Below are 18,280 nucleotides of genomic sequence, written 5' to 3' on the forward strand. Positions count from 1 at the left end.
ACATAAGCATAGAAGAGGGTTCTTCACGATAAGAGCAGTGAGGCTCTGGAACTCTCTTCCTGGGGAAGTGATGATGGCCAAATCACTGAATGAATTTAAGAGAGGAATGGATGCTTTTCTTGAAAGCAAAAGTATAGAAGGTTATAAATAACATAATATTACAGGTAGATAGTTGACCCAGATTAGGAGTCGGGAAAGAATATTTTTCCCTATGAAGAAAATTGGCTCCTACTCTGTGGGTTTTTACCTTCCCCTGGTTCAACACTGCAAAACAGCTGCACTAAAAATAGGCTGAACTAGATGGACATAATGTCTTCCTTCTGCCTTGCAAACTATGTTACTATGTTACTATGACAGGATAATGCAGGGAATCTCCATGTGTAATCATTTCAACACTGCAGCTGGAATTTCTCGTGAGTTCAGCACTGAACAGGTAAGGATCTGTCTCGATCAGTTTGAAATGTAATTAAGAAATGGCAATTACCATGAACAGTGGAGGTCAAGATAAGGTCTGGAAGACCAAGCAAAATTTCTCTGAGAACTGCTTGTGGTACATTGTTCTACTGTTAAGAGACACCTGCGCAAATATGGCCTTCATGGAAGAGTCATCAGAAGAAAACCCCTCCTTCGTCTTCACCATGAAATTCAACGTTAGAAACAAAAGAACATCTTAACAAGCCTGATGCATTTTAGAAACATGTCCTGTGGACCAATGAGATTAAAATAGAACTCTTTGGCCACAATGATCTAACGTATATGTGGAGATAAAAGGGCACAGAATTTCAGGAAAAGAACATCTGTAGCGCCCCACTGGACAGGTGTTTTAACCTACTCGTTGCCAGGCTGGTGGTGCAGATCCTCTGTGTTGTCACAGGGAGGCCTGGCCCAGCTCTGTTGCCCCGAGACGTACAGGAAGGAGGTAGTAGTTAGAGGTTAGGAAAGTCTATTAGGATCCTGACGCCACATGTGGTACGTGGCAAGGGATGAGGGCCGACGATGCAGGGTCTCTCACTGGGGCAGATGTCGGGTGCAGCCAAGATGGTATCGCTCCCCACAGGCGGAGAGCGGGGGTGGTGGTAGTCCCCGATGGCGCCACAGCGCTGGGCGCCGGTAAAGGGGAGGCAGAGACAGGGGCTACGGTTCCAGGTCTTTTACTCACAAGTAGTTCAGGCACTGCCCCAGAGTACCGATCTCTGCCACGATGGGCTCCAGCCGATCCCGGGTAGTCGGCGGCCTCTGCCGCTGCCTGTGAAAGTCTTTTAGTGAAGTGTCCCTCAGTTGCTATCCGGAACCCGGGCCGAGCCTCCTGCTTTAAGCCACGGGCCCACGAAGAGAGAGAAACACTAACTCCTGTTGTCAGTGCTAGATGTTATCCCAAGCTGTGCCGAGAAGTTTCTGCTGCAAGTGTGATAGTTACACCTATTTTTACCCCATGTGGTGCCCGCCCCCGGTGGTTATCATAGCGACTGGGACCCATGCTTCGTGATGGCTCACTATCCTGTCTTCCCTAGTCCAACCCCCTGTGAGTAAGCACCTTACTGTTGTATGTGTGTGTTTTGTGAAGGCACAGGCAGGTTAACTCCCTCTTGACCCGGGATAGATATTACCCCTGAAAAGTGGTGTAATACCCTGTAGAGCCTGAAGCCCAGGGGCGCCACACATCTCGTCAACTATTATGCATGGGGTGGATCAATCATGCTTTGGGGATGTATTTCAGCCAAAGGCACTGGGAACATTTCATGGGTAGAGGGAAGAATGGCTTCTACAAATGGATAATGATCGTAAACACAAGTCAAAATCCACAATACACTACCTCAAAAGGCACAAGCTGAAGGATGTCCCCTGATCTGAACATCATTGAAAATCGGTGGCCTCAAATGAGCAGTGCATGCAAGACGAGCCAGGAATCTCACAGAACTGGAAGACTTTTCAAGGAAGAATGGATGAAAATCCCTCAAACATGAATTGAAAGACTCTCGGCTACTACAAAAAGCATTTATAAGCTGTGATACTTGGCAAAGGGAATGCATCTAGGTACTAACCATTGAGACAAAAAAAAAATAAAAATACATCAACACAACTTTTTTGCAAATGATATAACAAGTGTTTTATTACAAAGATTCAATAGCAAAAAAGTGACATGTAAAATACAGTACCAAAGAGAGTTATATTAAACACTGATCAGGCTCATAGGGATGTCACTGAAGTTACACACATGGGTCCACCTCCCATATGGGGAGTAATGTCAGAGATAAATAGTGTCATGACCTGAAAAAAACTCCAATAAATTCAATTAAAGATTGTCCCAACCACGCAACACATAATACATAGTATCTCCAATCATAAGGACATTAACATATATCCAATAGTGCAGGGCTGCAGTTATATATGGAAGAAAAGGTGCATCAAGGAGATAGATCACGGGACCAAATACTAATCCAGGACGGACAGGTAAATAGACAGTATCATACCATTATTAAACAAACTCCGTCCTACACTCACCCATAGTAGTCGTGCGGAACCCGAGAAAAACGTGCCCCGACGCACACGTTTCGCTGTCTTCTTCGGGGGGCTACGGCCCCCCCGAAGAAGACAGCTAAACGTCCGCGTCGGGGTACGTTTTTCTCGGGTTCCGCACGACTACTATGGGTGAGTGTAGGACGGAGTTTGTTTAATAATGGTATGATACTGTCTATATTTACCTGTCCGTCCTGGATTAGTATTTGGTCCCGTGATCTATCTCCTTGATGCACCTTTTCCTCCATATATAACTGCAGCCCTGCACTATTGGATATATGTTAATGTCCTTATGAATGGAGATACTATGTATTATGTGTTGCGTGGTTGGGACAATCTTTAATTGAATTTATTGGAGTTTTTTTCAGGTTATGACACTATTTATCTCTGACATTACTCCCCATATGGGAGGTGGACCCATGTGTGTAACTTCAGTGACATCCCTATGAGCCTGATCAGTGTTTAATATAACTCTCTTTGGTACTGTATTTTACATGTCACTTTTTTGCTATTGAATCTTTGTAATAAAACACTTGTTATATCATTTGCAAAAAAGTTGTGATGTATTTTTATTTTTTTTGGTATCAATTGTGACCATGCCTACTCTTTCCTTTGTTCTCTTGGTTTGCATAAATAGTTTTAAGGTGTAGTCTTCTTACAATGTTGTCACATCTTGCCCTCACCCCCATAATAGGTACTAACCATGCAGGGCACCCAAAATTTTGCATTGACCCATTTTCCTGTTTTGTTAATTGAAAATGTAAAAGATTTTTTTTTTTTTGCCTAAAATACGAAGGAAATGGGTCATCTTTAACTTTATACCTTTTAAAGATCAGTTTATCTTCAATTTGCTTAATTGTTCACAATTACATTGACTTTTACATGCCACTACTATAACAGAGGAAGTAATGTCGCCCATTAGTCACATTTGTACTTTTGACACCCTGCACAAATTAGACTAGTTTCACACTTGCGTTGGACGGGATCCGTAGCATTGCGTTGTGTGACGCATGCAACGGATTCGTTGCATATAGTGGCACAACGCATGCTAAAGATCGTACAAAATAACGCAATCCGTTGCAGTTTTTTTTCCTTGACTTTACACGTCTGAGCATGCGCAGTTGTGTAAAGACAGCTGCGTTAACGGATTCCGTCAAATGACGCATTCTAACGAAATCCGCCACCATAGGCGTCCATTATAAAAACAACGGACGCCTAACGGATTCCTGCAGGTTGCGTTTTTTTGACACTCCGCCAAGCACAGAAAAACGTTACATGCTGCGTTCCATCCGCCCGACGCAGCGTTAAAATAACGACGCTGCGTCGTCCAGCGGATGCAACGCAGACACTTGCGTTACAGTGCGTCGTCCATACAAGTCTATGGAGAATAGCGCAGTGCGTTAACGGACAGCGCTATTCTCCATAGTGACGGAATGCGCTGAACGCAAGTGTGAAACTAGCCTTACACGTCTATCAGCGCTGTGGCTGCTACACTGTGTGCAGCCTTGTCCCGTGAGGCGGTGTCCCCCGGCTCGTACAAGTCTGAGCCCCCTGTACCTGGCTGAGCCCCCAGTCCCCTGTAAAGTGCTGAGCCCCCTCGTACATGAAAGAGCCCCCATCGACCGCGGCTAAGTCCCCCCCTCACCCGGCTGAGCGCTCCTCATCCACAGTTGAGCCCTCCTCATACCCAGCTAAGCCCCCTCATACCAAGCTGAGCCCCCCCCCATACTGGCCTGAGCTCCCCCACTCTTACCCAGCTGAGCCCCCCTCGACCGCGGCTAAGTCCCCCTCTTACTCGGCTGAGTGCCCCTCAGCCACAGTTAAGCCCTCCTCATACCCAGCTAAGCCCCCTCCTACATGGCTGAGCCCCCAGCTCCCTGGTACATGGTTGAGGCCACTTCGTACCAAGCTGAGCCCTCCCCCCTCTCGTACACGGCTGAGCGCCCATCGACCACGGCTGAGCTCCCTTAGTGCCCTACTGTACTCCCTTCGTACCCGGCAGAGCCCCCTGTGCACGGCTGAGCTCCCCTTCCCTCGTGCCCGGCAGAGCCCCCTGTCCACGGCTGAGCTCCCCTTCCCTCGTGCCCGGCAGAGCCCCCTGAGCACGGCTGAGCTCCCCTTCCCTCGTACCCGGCAGAGCCCCCTGTCCACGGCTGAGCTCCCCTTCCCTCGTGCCCGGCAGAGCCCCCTGAGCACGGCTGAGCTCCCCTTCCCTCGTGCCCGGCAGAGCCCCCTGTCCACGGCTGAGCTCCCCTTCCCTCGTGCCCGGCAGAGCCCCCTGTGCACGGCTGAGCTCCCCTTCCCTCGTACCCGGCAGAGCCCCCTGAGCACGGCTGAGCTCCCCTTCCCTCGTACCCGGCAGAGCCCCCTGAGCACGGCTGAGCTCCCCTTCCCTCGTACCCGGCAGAGCCCCCTGTCCACGGCTGAGCTCCCCTTCCCTCGTGCCCGGCAGAGCCCCCTGTGCACGGCTGAGCTCCCCTTCCCTCGTGCCCGGCAGAGCCCCCTGAGCACGGCTGAGCTCCCCTTCCCTCGTGCCCGGCAGAGCCCCCTGTGCACGGCTGAGCTCCCCTTCCCTCGTGCCCGGCAGAGCCCCCTGTGCACGGCTGAGCTCCCCTTCCCTCGTACCCGGCAGAGCCCCCTGTGCACGGCTGAGCTCCCCTTCCCTCGTACCCGGCAGAGCCCCCTGTGCACGGCTGAGCTCCCCTTCCCTCGTGCCCGGCAGAGCCCCCTGTGCACGGCTGAGCTCCCCTTCCCTCGTGCCCGGCAGAGCCCCCTGTGCACGGCTGAGCTCCCCTTCCCTCGCACCCGGCAGAGCCCCCTGTGCACGGCTGAGCTCCCCTTCCCTCGTACCTGGCAGAGCCCCCTGTGCACGGCTGAGCTCCCCTTCCCTCGTACCTGGCAGAGCCCCCTGTGCACGGCTGAGCTCCCCTTCCCTCGTGCCCGGCAGAGCCCCCTGTGCACGGCTGAGCTCCCCTTCCCTCGTGCCCGGCAGAGCCCCCTGTGCACGGCTGAGCTCCCCTTCCCTCGTACCCGGTCGAATTCCCCTCGCACATGGCAGAGCCTGTAACGAGGTCGCCTCCGCCGGTTACACAATATCCTCTTTCCTGAGAGCCGCGTGAATCACAAACTCTGTCAAAAAGCCGTCACTTGACCAGAAGCTCCGGTTCTGCAGCAGCCGCCACCCACCGAGCGCCTCCCCCTAACGCGCAGCTGGGTGGAGAATTCCTTCGGTCCAGCCATCAGCCGGTTTGAACCAATCACTAGACAGGAGGGAGGTGCTGCAGGAGCGGGCAAAGAAGAGGCAAGCAGGAGACGGAAAAGTGTCATGGAAAGTGTCTGGGTGACCCGCGGCAGGGCTGCGGCTGACATTCCGGGCGGCTGCACTGAGGAGCGGAGCACAGCTGGGCACAGCCGGAGGGTGTGTTACTGAATACACTGGGGACGGGAGCAGCTGGCACAGGTGAGGTGTATACATGTATGTGTGGGCAGGAGGTGCCAGTAAACTAGCCCCAGTACTGGCATCTGTGTGGTCAGGAGTGACCTGCGCCTGGTGCTGCTACTTACAAGGGAGACTGGGGGAATGGAGCAGATTTGTCTTCTGTGCAGCGTCCTGGATAGCTGTGTGGAAGTGCCTATGTAGCCAGTGTGCACTGAGTGTTTATATATCCAGTGGGCACTGAGTGTTTATATATCCAGTGGGCACTGAGTGTTTATATATCCAGTGGGCACTGAGTGTTTATATATCCAGTGGGCACTGAGTGTTTATATATCCAGTGGGCACTGAGTGTTTATATATCCAGTGGGCACTGAGTGCTCCTCTATGTAGCCAGTGGGCACTGAGTGTTTATATATCCAGTGGGCACTGAGTGCTCCTCTATGTAGCCAGTGGGCACTGAGTGTTTATATATCCAGTGGGCACTGAGTGCTCCTCTATGAAGCCAGTGGGCACTGAGTGTTTATATATCCAGTGGGCACTGAGTGCTCCTCTATGTAGCCGGTGGGCACTGAGTGCCCCTCTATGTAGCCGGTGGGCACTGAGTGCCCCTCTATGTAGCCGGTGGGCACTGAGTGCCCCTCTATGTAGCCGGTGGGCACTGAGTGCCCCTCTATGTAGCCGGTGTGCACTGAGTGCCCCTCTATGTAGCCGGTGTGCACTGAGTGCCCCTCTATGTAGCCAGTGGGCACTGAGTGTTTCTCTATATAGCCAGTGTGCACTGAGTGCCCCTCTATGTAGCTGGTGTGCACTGAGTGCCCCTCTATGTAACCAATGGGCACTGGTGTCCTGCCCTTAGCAGGGCACTGACCCTATACAGCAGTGGCAGAGCTGGCAGCTCCCAGGGCCAGGATGGATGGCAGTGTCCTGAATACGACTTGTCTGAATGACTAAGGCAGGGAGCAGGCAGGCTGGCACAGGTTTATGGCCATTGAGAAATCCTGGGCTATTGGCTTCTGCTTCCCGGTATCATCTGTTTCCTGCATATGATGTGTAATATCGGTAACGGACGCTGAAGTTTCATGTTTTGCTGGAGTGATACAGCGGATGATAATATTTCCCAGCCGTGTTTCATGATGCCAGACTGTGCTGACAGACAGATGTGGACATTGTGCTGGGTAGACACAAACAGGCCGCACGTATTGCAGAGAATAATGCCATAACGCTGTACCATGTAATGTGTGCATTAACATGTGCCACAACCAGGAAAGCTCGCTGATACGTGTGGGGATTTTAATTGTTTTTTTGTGTGAATAATGGAGTTTTATATATTACAATAAGTGTTGATATTTCTAGTGTTGTATATACATGTGGATATTTAGCATTTCCTTCGCTGGCACTTATCGGTGACACTCCTTTAATGCTTGAAGTCTCAGAATCCATCAGTCTTCACTTTGCTTCCTTCTGCATTGTTTTTTGTATTGCTGCTTGGTGGGATCCTGCCCTGTACCCGTGTGTCACAATGCCTCCTGTACCCGTGTGTCACAATGCCTCCTGTACCCGTGTGTCACAATGCCTCCTGTACCCGTGTGTCACAATGCCTCCTGTACCCGTGTGTCACAATGCCTCCTGTACCCGTGTGTCACAATGCCTCCTGTACCCGTGTGTCACGCTTTCTTAAATGCCATGCAATCTTTGTGCTTTTCGTATCTTTCCCTTAAAAGCCTGACTTTTTCCATAACGCTGCTGGTAAGATACAAGTGCTGATCTCTAAGGCTGCAGCTGCACTATGCTTCTTTATGAGCAGTCGTGTATAGGATAAGGCCATGTGAAGTAGAATATTAAAGTGTGGTCTGCTCCTCTATCAGCGATGCACCTGCCTTTGGAAAATGCCATACTTTTGTCATTTGGACATGATCTATTCACTGTGTATGATAATTGCTCACTTCTGGAGGGCTACTTCGGTAGTTGGTCACTCACTTGAGCATCCGTGAGTCTATACTATGTATAGCTATTCAGAAAAAAGAAAAATGTGTATGTTGTGTTCAGCTCACCTAGTTCACGACTTCATTATGGGCTGCTGATTCCACAAATGCGTAAGTCCTGAAAGGAATCAGCCATGATTAAAAACCGATCAAACACAGCTTTGAAACGCGTAGGTTGTTAGCTCTTTTTTTTTTTTCTTAAGGCAATTCTGTGTTTAATTTTGTGGTTGCTTTTAACACCATTTTTATACCTCAAATTCAAAATACAGGGAGGAACCCAATCGACAACAAAACCATGAAAAAATTCCTATTTTAAAATATCAATCTTTATTAGTCAATTTCTAAAAAACTGTCAGTGCAGTCAAGAGAGGAATAGCCACTTAAAGTGGTTGGGCGGGTGTATAGGGGGGAAGACACGTGCGCCAGATGTCGATGTTGAGGATATAGGCAGGGGAGGGAGGGGGCCTGTACCAGCCCTATGAGTTTCCCCTACCTACCAGCGGAGTGTAAACACCCTAATGTACTCGGTGCCCCCGCTCCTCGGCGGCTGTCCCTTACTGTCCCTCCAACCATAAAACCACCATCACCAAGAAAGTGTACGTGAATAAATGTGCAGGTCAAAAACCCTAAAAAGTCTGGTATGCAGTTTTGTTAATACATATAAGATCAAAAAGTTCCCCAATCAAGGGACACCTTATTCCCAAAAGGATGACCAATAGTACTCTTATTCCCAAGGAACCAAGCCTAACGGGTATGGGTAACCACTCCGTATTGTTAATACATGTCAATTCAACATATATCTGATGTCAAGTGGTTCCCCTATGGGGGTGAACTGTAATCACATAATTCCCTTGATAATCAGAAGGTACTCCTATCCCATAGGACACAGACCCACATCGTCAAAGAAAACCACTCTCAAATGTAAATACAGGTAAAGTGGTCTCCCTCTCAAAAATAGGCCCAAGATACACTACTTTCCTTAAGGGAGGAAGGCTATGCTTCCATCCTAGGGGAATATCAATATAACTGCACACCAATCTCAAATAAAATATTTGGCACGTTCAGAATGAAGTACTCATTATACCCCTTAAATAAGGTTATATCATAATACTATTCTTATAATGATTAAAGTACTTATCGTGTCAATAAGCATATCATCTCAGCATATCTCAGCATATCTCTACGCGTTTCTCCCTCAGGATGTCTGGGGGTTCATCAGGAGATTTTCAATCTGTAAAGCCGATCTCACAATGGAGAAACGGTTGCTGTGCCTGGTAACGCCACTCTGGACCACAGGAATCTGGGTCCTAGCTCAATCGTGGTAACAGAGGTGAATGCCCCATTAGGCCACCCATCACCTCCACTTATATCAACTCTATAGACGCCATTTTGCCCCGCCCTCATGAGACTTACTGTCCATGATTCTTTCACAAACCGCGCCATTCTGCCGGAGGTCACTTCCGGTTTGAAGTCTCAGTGACGTAGGACCGGAAGTCAATGTTTCCCACCAGGCCTTGCTACAGTTCCAGGCCTCCAACGCCACACCGGAAGTTCCGGCATATGGACCGCACATTGCGTTCCATCTGTCAGGAACGCCGACATGGAAAACAGAGGGTCACATGGTGAGGGAGGGTAATTGGCGGATCACATGACTTTACGAACGCACACTGCGCTCCCTTTGCAAGGAGCGCCCTCGTAACAACAAAAGCGTCGCCTGTAGTGAAGGCCAGTCACGTGACTCATGAGTAAGATAGGGCTATTCATATGGATAGAGACAGTGCGATATCATTATATCGTCAGAAAGTAAACCATAGCTCGTCCTATAGGGACAATAAGCACATAGGCATAAAAATCAGCTCCGCTCCATACCACATCCCATATGGGTGTAAAAAGTCGGTTCCCAAACCACCATGAACCATTTACATGAGGGTTAGATGAAACTGGTGAAATTTAGTTGTTCATTAATCCCATCTGGGGACATACTGCGTAGCAAATAAATCCACCTCGTTTCCCTTTGGAGAATTAACATATTCCAATCACCCAACCTCTCATTTTTTTGGACGGTCTCAATTACCTTAAATAGGATATTCTTATCCCCATTATGGTATTGGACCATGTGTCGGGCAAGTGCAGTGTCCCTTTTGTGGAGAATGTCCCCCATGTGCTCTCCGATCCTTACTCTTAATTCTCTCTTTGTTTTCCCCACATAGTTTTTGGGACACTGACAGGTGCACATGTAGACTACTCCAGTGGTCTTGCAATTCGCAAAATCCCTGTTAGAGAAAACTCTCCCTGTCGCTGCACTTGCAAAGGTTTTAGAGGGGTCAATATACCTACAAAAACTGCAGGTCCCACACCTAAAGGTCCCAATCGGTCTCCTGTCTAGCCAGGTCCCTGCCGATTTAGGTTGTTCAAAGTGACTATGGACCAGGTGGTCCCTTATTGACCTCCCTCTCCTAAAGGTGACTGAGGGTTTTGTAGTTAGGGTGTCTGTCAAATCTGGGTCTGCCCGAAGAATGTCCCAGTGCCGCCTTAAAATATCCATGATCTTATCAGTCTGGTCGTCATAGGTCCCAATCAATCTTGTCAACCCATCGTTTTGTACTTTCTGGCGTGGCACAATTAACTCGGTCCTGTTTCTTCCTTTTGCGACCCTATATGCTTCATCAATCACTCCCACTGGGTAGCCTCTATCTCTGAACCTACGCTTAAGGTTATTAGATTGTGCCTGGAAATCTCCCAAACTGGAACAGTTCCTCCGAAGTCGAAGGAACTGTCCCTTGGGGATTCCTCTCTTCAGGCTAGTAGGGTGGCAGCTCTCCCATCGTAGCAAACTATTTGTTGCCGTGGGTTTCCTGTAGATGGTGGTATCCAAATAGCCGTCTCGATTCCTCTTGATGTACAAATCCAAAAAGGAAATCCTATCCCCCCCTATCTCCGAAGTAAACCTAAGGTTCAGGTTGTTCAAATTAAGGTGTCCAACAAAGGCCCTGAAGGAGTTTTGATCACCCGACCAAAGGATGAGGATGTCATCGATATATCTCCCCCAGAATAAGATCCTGGGGGTCCAGATGACATCCTCATCCCTGAAAACAACTGTGTCCTCCCACCAACCCAGGAGCAAGTTAGCGTATGTGGGAGCACAAGGGCTCCCCATCGCTGTGCCCCTGAGTTGATGGTAGAACTTCCTGTCAAACAGGAAGTAGTTGTGCCCCAGGACAAACCTCAGTAGTTTAATAATTAAGGTGTTATGGGGTCCAAGATGACTCCCCCTACTCTTAAGGAAATATTCTACTGCCTCAATTCCCTTCTCATGAGGGATACTGCTGTACAGGGCCTCCACATCTATAGATGTTAAGATGGTGCCCTGTTCCACACAAATTCCTTCCAACTTCCCAATAAGGTCAGCAGTATCCCTAATGTACGATGGTAAAGATGTCACAAACGGGCGCAACAGTTTGTCCAGGTATACACTTACATTCTGACACAGTGCTTCTATGCCCGAGACTATAGGCCGGCCTTTCAAAGGCACCACCCCTTTATGTATCTTAGGAAGTGAATAAAATGTAGCTATTCGTGGGTGTTTAAGATACATAAAGTCAAATTCATTCTTAGAGATTAACAAATCATCCAATGCATGTGTCAAAATCTCCAATGGTTTATAGGCATAGTCTTTAGTGGGATCCCCCCTCAGTACCTCATACGTGGCAGAATCGTGGAGAATAGAGAAGCACATATCCTTGTATTTTCCCACATCAAGGATCACAGTGTTCCCCCCCTTATCGGAGGGCTTTATTATGATGTTTCTGTTTTTTTCAAGAGACAATAGTGCATCCTTCTCTAGTGGTCCAAGGTTGGTATCAGATCTCCCCCTTCTTGGATTAATCTTACTGATCTCAGCCGAAACCAGTTTGGCAAATATGTCAATATTACTACATTCTCCCAAGGGTGGTAGTCGTAGGCTCTTAGGTTTTAGGTCCGAATAAGGGCCTTCACCAATTTCACGGTCACTCTCCTCTGCAAGTCCAGCTAGAACCCTAACATCATTGAGTGACTCCAGGGGAATCCCCAATTGTTGGCATTTAATTCTATCACTGATGACAAAGTGTTTCTTCCACTTGAGTTTCCTAAGAAACAAATTGATGTCCTTGATCCATATAAACGGATCACACCGTGTGGTCGGAACAAATGAAAGGCCAGCAGCCAGGACCCTCTCTTCATTAATAGACAGGGCATAAGAGGATAGGTTAATAATTCGTTGCCTATCCTCCTCTATACCTGCCCCTACTATTTTTTCTGTACCCCCACTAGTCGTGTGCGTAGTTGGTATGACATACCGTCTGTCCCCTCTAAAAAAGAGGCCGGACCCGAGGATGAGGTGGAGGATGAAGATAGAGCAGCAGGCTCCCCCAGGGATGCTCCAACTGCCGGGAATCTCTGATTCCCCCTTTTTTCTTCCCATTTTTTGTTCTTATTTTTATACCTCCTGAATTGACCTCTACCTCTATTTGTTCTAAATGAACCCTCTCTTGTCCGAAACTCAGTGTCCGAATTCTCTGCGTCTGAGGAGGAGGGATCACCTACGTGTTCGTATGACTCTAAACTAGGATAGGCTTTATTATCCTTAAAATCAGCCAGGTCCCGTATGTAATGTCTATGTTTTCTCTCCTTCAGTTCCTGCTGATATTTATCTACTGTAGTTTTAAGTGTAATTTCTTTGTTACTAAAGTCTGAGTCAGATTTATATTCACGAGCCTTCTCAATTTGGCTCTCAAGTTTTTTAGATGATTCCTCTAGAGTCAATCTCTCCTCCTCCAAGAGGATTATCATAAAACGGATCGATGATGCTATTGATTCCTTACGCCACTTATCTAACAATGTCTGGGTTCTTGACCTCGGTGCTGGTGTAAGAGGGATCCTAAGGCCTCTTGGAACAATGCCACTCTTAATATAATGCTCTAACGATCTCACCTCCCACCAAGATTTCAGGTGGTTTTTATAGCATGCCAATAGATCCGAAAAAATATTTTTGATGCTAGGTTTAGCCAAGGTCCTGCTCAGTTCAGATGCCTCTGAGAACACCTCTTCCACATCACTCATCCAATCAGACGTGTTCAGCGGAGCTGACAGAAAGCCAGCCATATCAATTTTATACCTCAAATTCAAAATACAGGGAGGAACCCAATCGACAACAAAACCATGAAAAAATTCCTATTTTAAAATATCAATCTTTATTAGTCAATTTCTAAAAAACTGTCAGTGCAGTCAAGAGAGGAATAGCCACTTAAAGTGGTTGGGCGGGTGTATAGGGGGGAAGACACGTGCGCCAGATGTCGATGTTGAGGATATAGGCAGGGGAGGGAGGGGGCCTGTACCAGCCCTATGAGTTTCCCCTACCTACCAGCGGAGTGTAAACACCCTAATGTACTCGGTGCCCCCGCTCCTCGGCGGCTGTCCCTTACTGTCCCTCCAACCATAAAACCACCATCACCAAGAAAGTGTACGTGAATAAATGTGCAGGTCAAAAACCCTAAAAAGTCTGGTATGCAGTTTTGTTAATACATATAAGATCAAAAAGTTCCCCAATCAAGGGACACCTTATTCCCAAAAGGATGACCAATAGTACTCTTATTCCCAAGGAACCAAGCCTAACGGGTATGGGTAACCACTCCGTATTGTTAATACATGTCAATTCAACATATATCTGATGTCAAGTGGTTCCCCTATGGGGGTGAACTGTAATCACATAATTCCCTTGATAATCAGAAGGTACTCCTATCCCATAGGACACAGACCCACATCGTCAAAGAAAACCACTCTCAAATGTAAATACAGGTAAAGTGGTCTCCCTCTCAAAAATAGGCCCAAGATACACTACTTTCCTTAAGGGAGGAAGGCTATGCTTCCATCCTAGGGGAATATCAATATAACTGCACACCAATCTCAAATAAAATATTTGGCACGTTCAGAATGAAGTACTCATTATACCCCTTAAATAAGGTTATATCATAATACTATTCTTATAATGATTAAAGTACTTATCGTGTCAATAAGCATATCATCTCAGCATATCTCAGCATATCTCTACGCGTTTCTCCCTCAGGATGTCTGGGGGTTCATCAGGAGATTTTCAATCTGTAAAGCCGATCTCACAATGGAGAAACGGTTGCTGTGCCTGGTAACGCCACTCTGGACCACAGGAATCTGGGTCCTAGCTCAATCGTGGTAACAGAGGTGAATGCCCCATTAGGCCACCCATCACCTCCACTTATATCAACTCTATAGACGCCATTTTGCCCCGCCCTCATGAGACTTACTGTCCATGATTCTTTCACAAACCGCGCCATTCTGCCGGAGGTCACTTCCGGTTTGAAGTCTCAGTGACGTAGGACCGGAAGTCAATGTTTCCCACCAGGCCTTGCTACAGTTCCAGGCCTCCAACGCCACACCGGAAGTTCCGGCATATGGACCGCACATTGCGTTCCATCTGTCAGGAACGCCCACATGGAAAACAGAGGGTCACATGGTGAGGGAGGGTAATTGGCGGATCACATGACTTTACGAACGCACACTGCGCTCCCTTTGCAAGGAGCGCCCTCGTAACAACAAAAGCGTCGCCTGTAGTGAAGGCCAGTCACGTGACTCATGAGTAAGATAGGGCTATTCATATGGATAGAGACAGTGCGATATCATTATATCGTCAGAAAGTAAACCATAGCTCGTCCTATAGGGACAATAAGCACATAGGCATAAAAATCAGCTCCGCTCCATACCACATCCCATATGGGTGTAAAAAGTCGGTTCCCAAACCACCATGAACCATTTACATGAGGGTTAGATGAAACTGGTGAAATTTAGTTGTTCATTAATCCCATCTGGGGACATACTGCGTAGCAAATAAATCCACCTCGTTTCCCTTTGGAGAATTAACCTATTCCAATCACCCAACCTCTCATTTTTTTGGACGGTCTCAATTACCTTAAATAGGATATTCTTATCCCCATTATGGTATTGGACCATGTGTCGGGCAAGTGCAGTGTCCCTTTTGTGGAGAATGTCCCCCATGTGCTCTCCGATCCTTACTCTTAATTCTCTCTTTGTTTTCCCCACATAGTTTTTGGGACACTGACAGGTGCACATGTAGACTACTCCAGTGGTCTTGCAATTCGCAAAATCCCTGTTAGAGAAAACTCTCCCTGTCGCTGCACTTGCAAAGGTTTTAGAGGGGTCAATATACCTACAAAAACTGCAGGTCCCACACCTAAAGGTCCCAATCGGTCTCCTGTCTAGCCAGGTCCCTGCCGATTTAGGTTGTTCAAAGTGACTATGGACCAGGTGGTCCCTTATTGACCTCCCTCTCCTAAAGGTGACTGAGGGTTTTGTAGTTAGGGTGTCTGTCAAATCTGGGTCTGCCCGAAGAATGTCCCAGTGCCGCCTTAAAATATCCATGATCTTATCAGTCTGGTCGTCATAGGTCCCAATCAATCTTGTCAACCCATCGTTTTGTACTTTCTGGCGTGGCACAATTAACTCGGTCCTGTTTCTTCCTTTTGCGACCCTATATGCTTCATCAATCACTCCCACTGGGTAGCCTCTATCTCTGAACCTACGCTTAAGGTTATTAGATTGTGCCTGGAAATCTCCCAAACTGGAACAGTTCCTCCGAAGTCGAAGGAACTGTCCCTTGGGGATTCCTCTCTTCAGGCTAGTAGGGTGGCAGCTCTCCCATCGTAGCAAACTATTTGTTGCCGTGGGTTTCCTGTAGATGGTGGTATCCAAATAGCCGTCTCGATTCCTCTTGATGTACAAATCCAAAAAGGAAATCCTATCCCCCCCTATCTCCGAAGTAAACCTAAGGTTCAGGTTGTTCAAATTAAGGTGTCCAACAAAGGCCCTGAAGGAGTTTTGATCACCCGACCAAAGGATGAGGATGTCATCGATATATCTCCCCCAGAATAAGATCCTGGGGGTCCAGATGACATCCTCATCCCTGAAAACAACTGTGTCCTCCCACCAACCCAGGAGCAAGTTAGCGTATGTGGGAGCACAAGGGCTCCCCATCGCTGTGCCCCTGAGTTGATGGTAGAACTTCCTGTCAAACAGGAAGTAGTTGTGCCCCAGGACAAACCTCAGTAGTTTAATAATTAAGGTGTTATGGGGTCCAAGATGACTCCCCCTACTCTTAAGGAAATATTCTACTGCCTCAATTCCCTTCTCATGAGGGATACTGCTGTACAGGGCCTCCACATCTATAGATGTTAAGATGGTGCCCTGTTCCACACAAATTCCTTCCAACTTCCCAATAAGGTCAGCAGTATCCCTAATGTACGATGGTAAAGATGTCACAAACGGGCGCAACAGTTTGTCCAGGTATACACTTACATTCTGACACAGTGCTTCTATGCCCGAGACTATAGGCCGGCCTTTCAAAGGCACCACCCCTTTATGTATCTTAGGAAGTGAATAAAATGTAGCTATTCGTGGGTGTTTAAGATACATAAAGTCAAATTCATTCTTAGAGATTAACAAATCATCCAATGAATTTTTTGCTTTTAACACCATACATAGACTCATTAAAAATGTTATTTATAACCTAATTTTAGTGTTGAATGTTAAACTACTTATCCTTGTCTTCCTGGGAACACATTTTTATATATATAGCTCTGGCAAAAATTAAGAGACCACTGCAAAATTGTCAGTTTTTCTGATTTTTCTCTTTATAGGTATATTTTTGAATAAAATGTAAATTGTTGTTTTATTCTATAAACTACTGACAACATGTCTCCGAATTTCCAAGCAATTCATTTTGGATTTATTTTCTGAAAATGAGAAATGGTCAAGATAATTAAAAAAAATGCATTGGTTTCAGACCTCAGATAATGCAAAGAAAACAAGTTCAGGTCATTTAGAAACAACAATACTAATGTCTTAACTCAGCAAGAGTTCAGAAATCAATATTTTGTGCAAAACCCTATTTTTTAATCACAGCTTTCATGCGTCTTGGCATGCTTTCCACCAGTCTTTCCAATGCTTTTGGGTGACCACTCCTGGTGCAAACATTTAAGCAGTTCTTCTTTATTTGATGGCTTGTGATTATCCATCTTCCTCTTGATTACATTCCAGAGGTTTTCAATGAGGTCCAGGTCTGGTGATTAAGCTGCCCATAACAGTGACCTACAAAAGCATTGGCAAATGGCAGCTGGTGTGACGTGCATGGCAAGAACAATTCGGAACAGGCTCCTAGAGGCAGGGCTCAAGTCATCTAAATCTAGAAAAAGCCTTTCATCAATGAGCAGCAAAGAAGAGCCAGACTGAAGTTTGCCAAAGACCATAAGGATTGGACCGTAGAGGACTGGAGTAAGGTAGTCTCTGATGTATCTAGTTTTCAGCTTTGCCCAACACCTGGTCATCTAATGGTTAGACGGAGATCTGGAGAGGCGTACAAGCCACAGTGTCTTGCACCCACTGTGAAATTTGGTGGATCGGTGATGATCTGGGAATGCTTCAGCAAGGCTGGAATTGGGCAGATTAAACTTTGCGAAGGATGTATGGCTCAAGCCACATGCAAGGTTATCCTAGAAAAACAGTTGCTTCCTTCTGCTCAGGCAATGTTCCCCAACTCTGAGGACAGGTTTTTCCAGCAGGACAATGCGCCATGGAACACAGCTAAGTCAATCAATGTGTGGATGAAAAACCATACATCAAAACCCTGTCATGGCCAGGCCAATCTCCAGACCTGAACCCCATTGAAAACCTCTGGAATGTAATCAAGAGGAAGATGGATAGTCACAAGCCATCAAATAAAGAAGAACTGCTTACATTTTTGCACCAGGAGTGGCATAAGGTCACCCAAAAGCAGTGTGAAAGACTGGTGGAAAGCATGCCAAGACGCATGAAAGTTGTGATTAAAAGTCATGGTTATTCCACAAAATATTGATTTCTGAATTCTTCCTGAGTTAAAACATTAGTAGTGTTGTTTCTAAATGATTATTAACTTGTTTTCTTTGCGTTATTTGAGGTCTGAAAGCAATGCATTGTTTTGTTATTTTGACCATTTCTCATTTTCAGAAAATAAATACAAAATTTATTGCTTGGTAATTCGGAGACGTTGTCAGTAGTTTATAGAATAAAAAAACAGTTTACGTTTTACTCAAAAATATACAGTACCTATAAAGAGAAAAATCAGAAAAACTGAAAATTTTGCAGTGGTCCCTAAAGTTTTGCCAGAGCTGTATCTGCCAGATTATAAGATACCAATCATTTGAATATACAGTGGAACCTTAGTTAACGAGAACAATCCGTTCTGGGACTGTGCTTGTTAGCCAAGTTACTCGTTCAGCAAAGC

At 46.8% G+C, this 18,280-nt stretch overlaps 1 protein-coding gene across 3 annotated transcripts in view; it reads left to right on the top strand.

Annotated features, from left to right (window-relative positions):
• The first annotated feature begins 5,691 nt into the window (after positions 1 to 5,691).
• IL1RAP (interleukin 1 receptor accessory protein) overlaps positions 5,692 to 18,280 on the top strand; it is a 331,833-nt gene continuing 319,244 nt past the window's right edge. For 2 of the 3 annotated variants that reach the window (XM_075340481.1, XM_075340480.1), the window contains exon 1: positions 5,692 to 5,977. The gene's annotated coding sequence lies outside the window, so the exon portion shown is untranslated. The remainder of the gene's footprint in view (positions 5,978 to 18,280) is intronic. The other variant, XM_075340479.1, reaches the window with a different exon arrangement.

Source organism: Anomaloglossus baeobatrachus, chromosome 3 (genome assembly GCF_048569485.1).
Source record: "Anomaloglossus baeobatrachus isolate aAnoBae1 chromosome 3, aAnoBae1.hap1, whole genome shotgun sequence".
In the NCBI taxonomy this organism is placed as follows: domain Eukaryota; kingdom Metazoa; phylum Chordata; class Amphibia; order Anura; family Aromobatidae; genus Anomaloglossus; species Anomaloglossus baeobatrachus.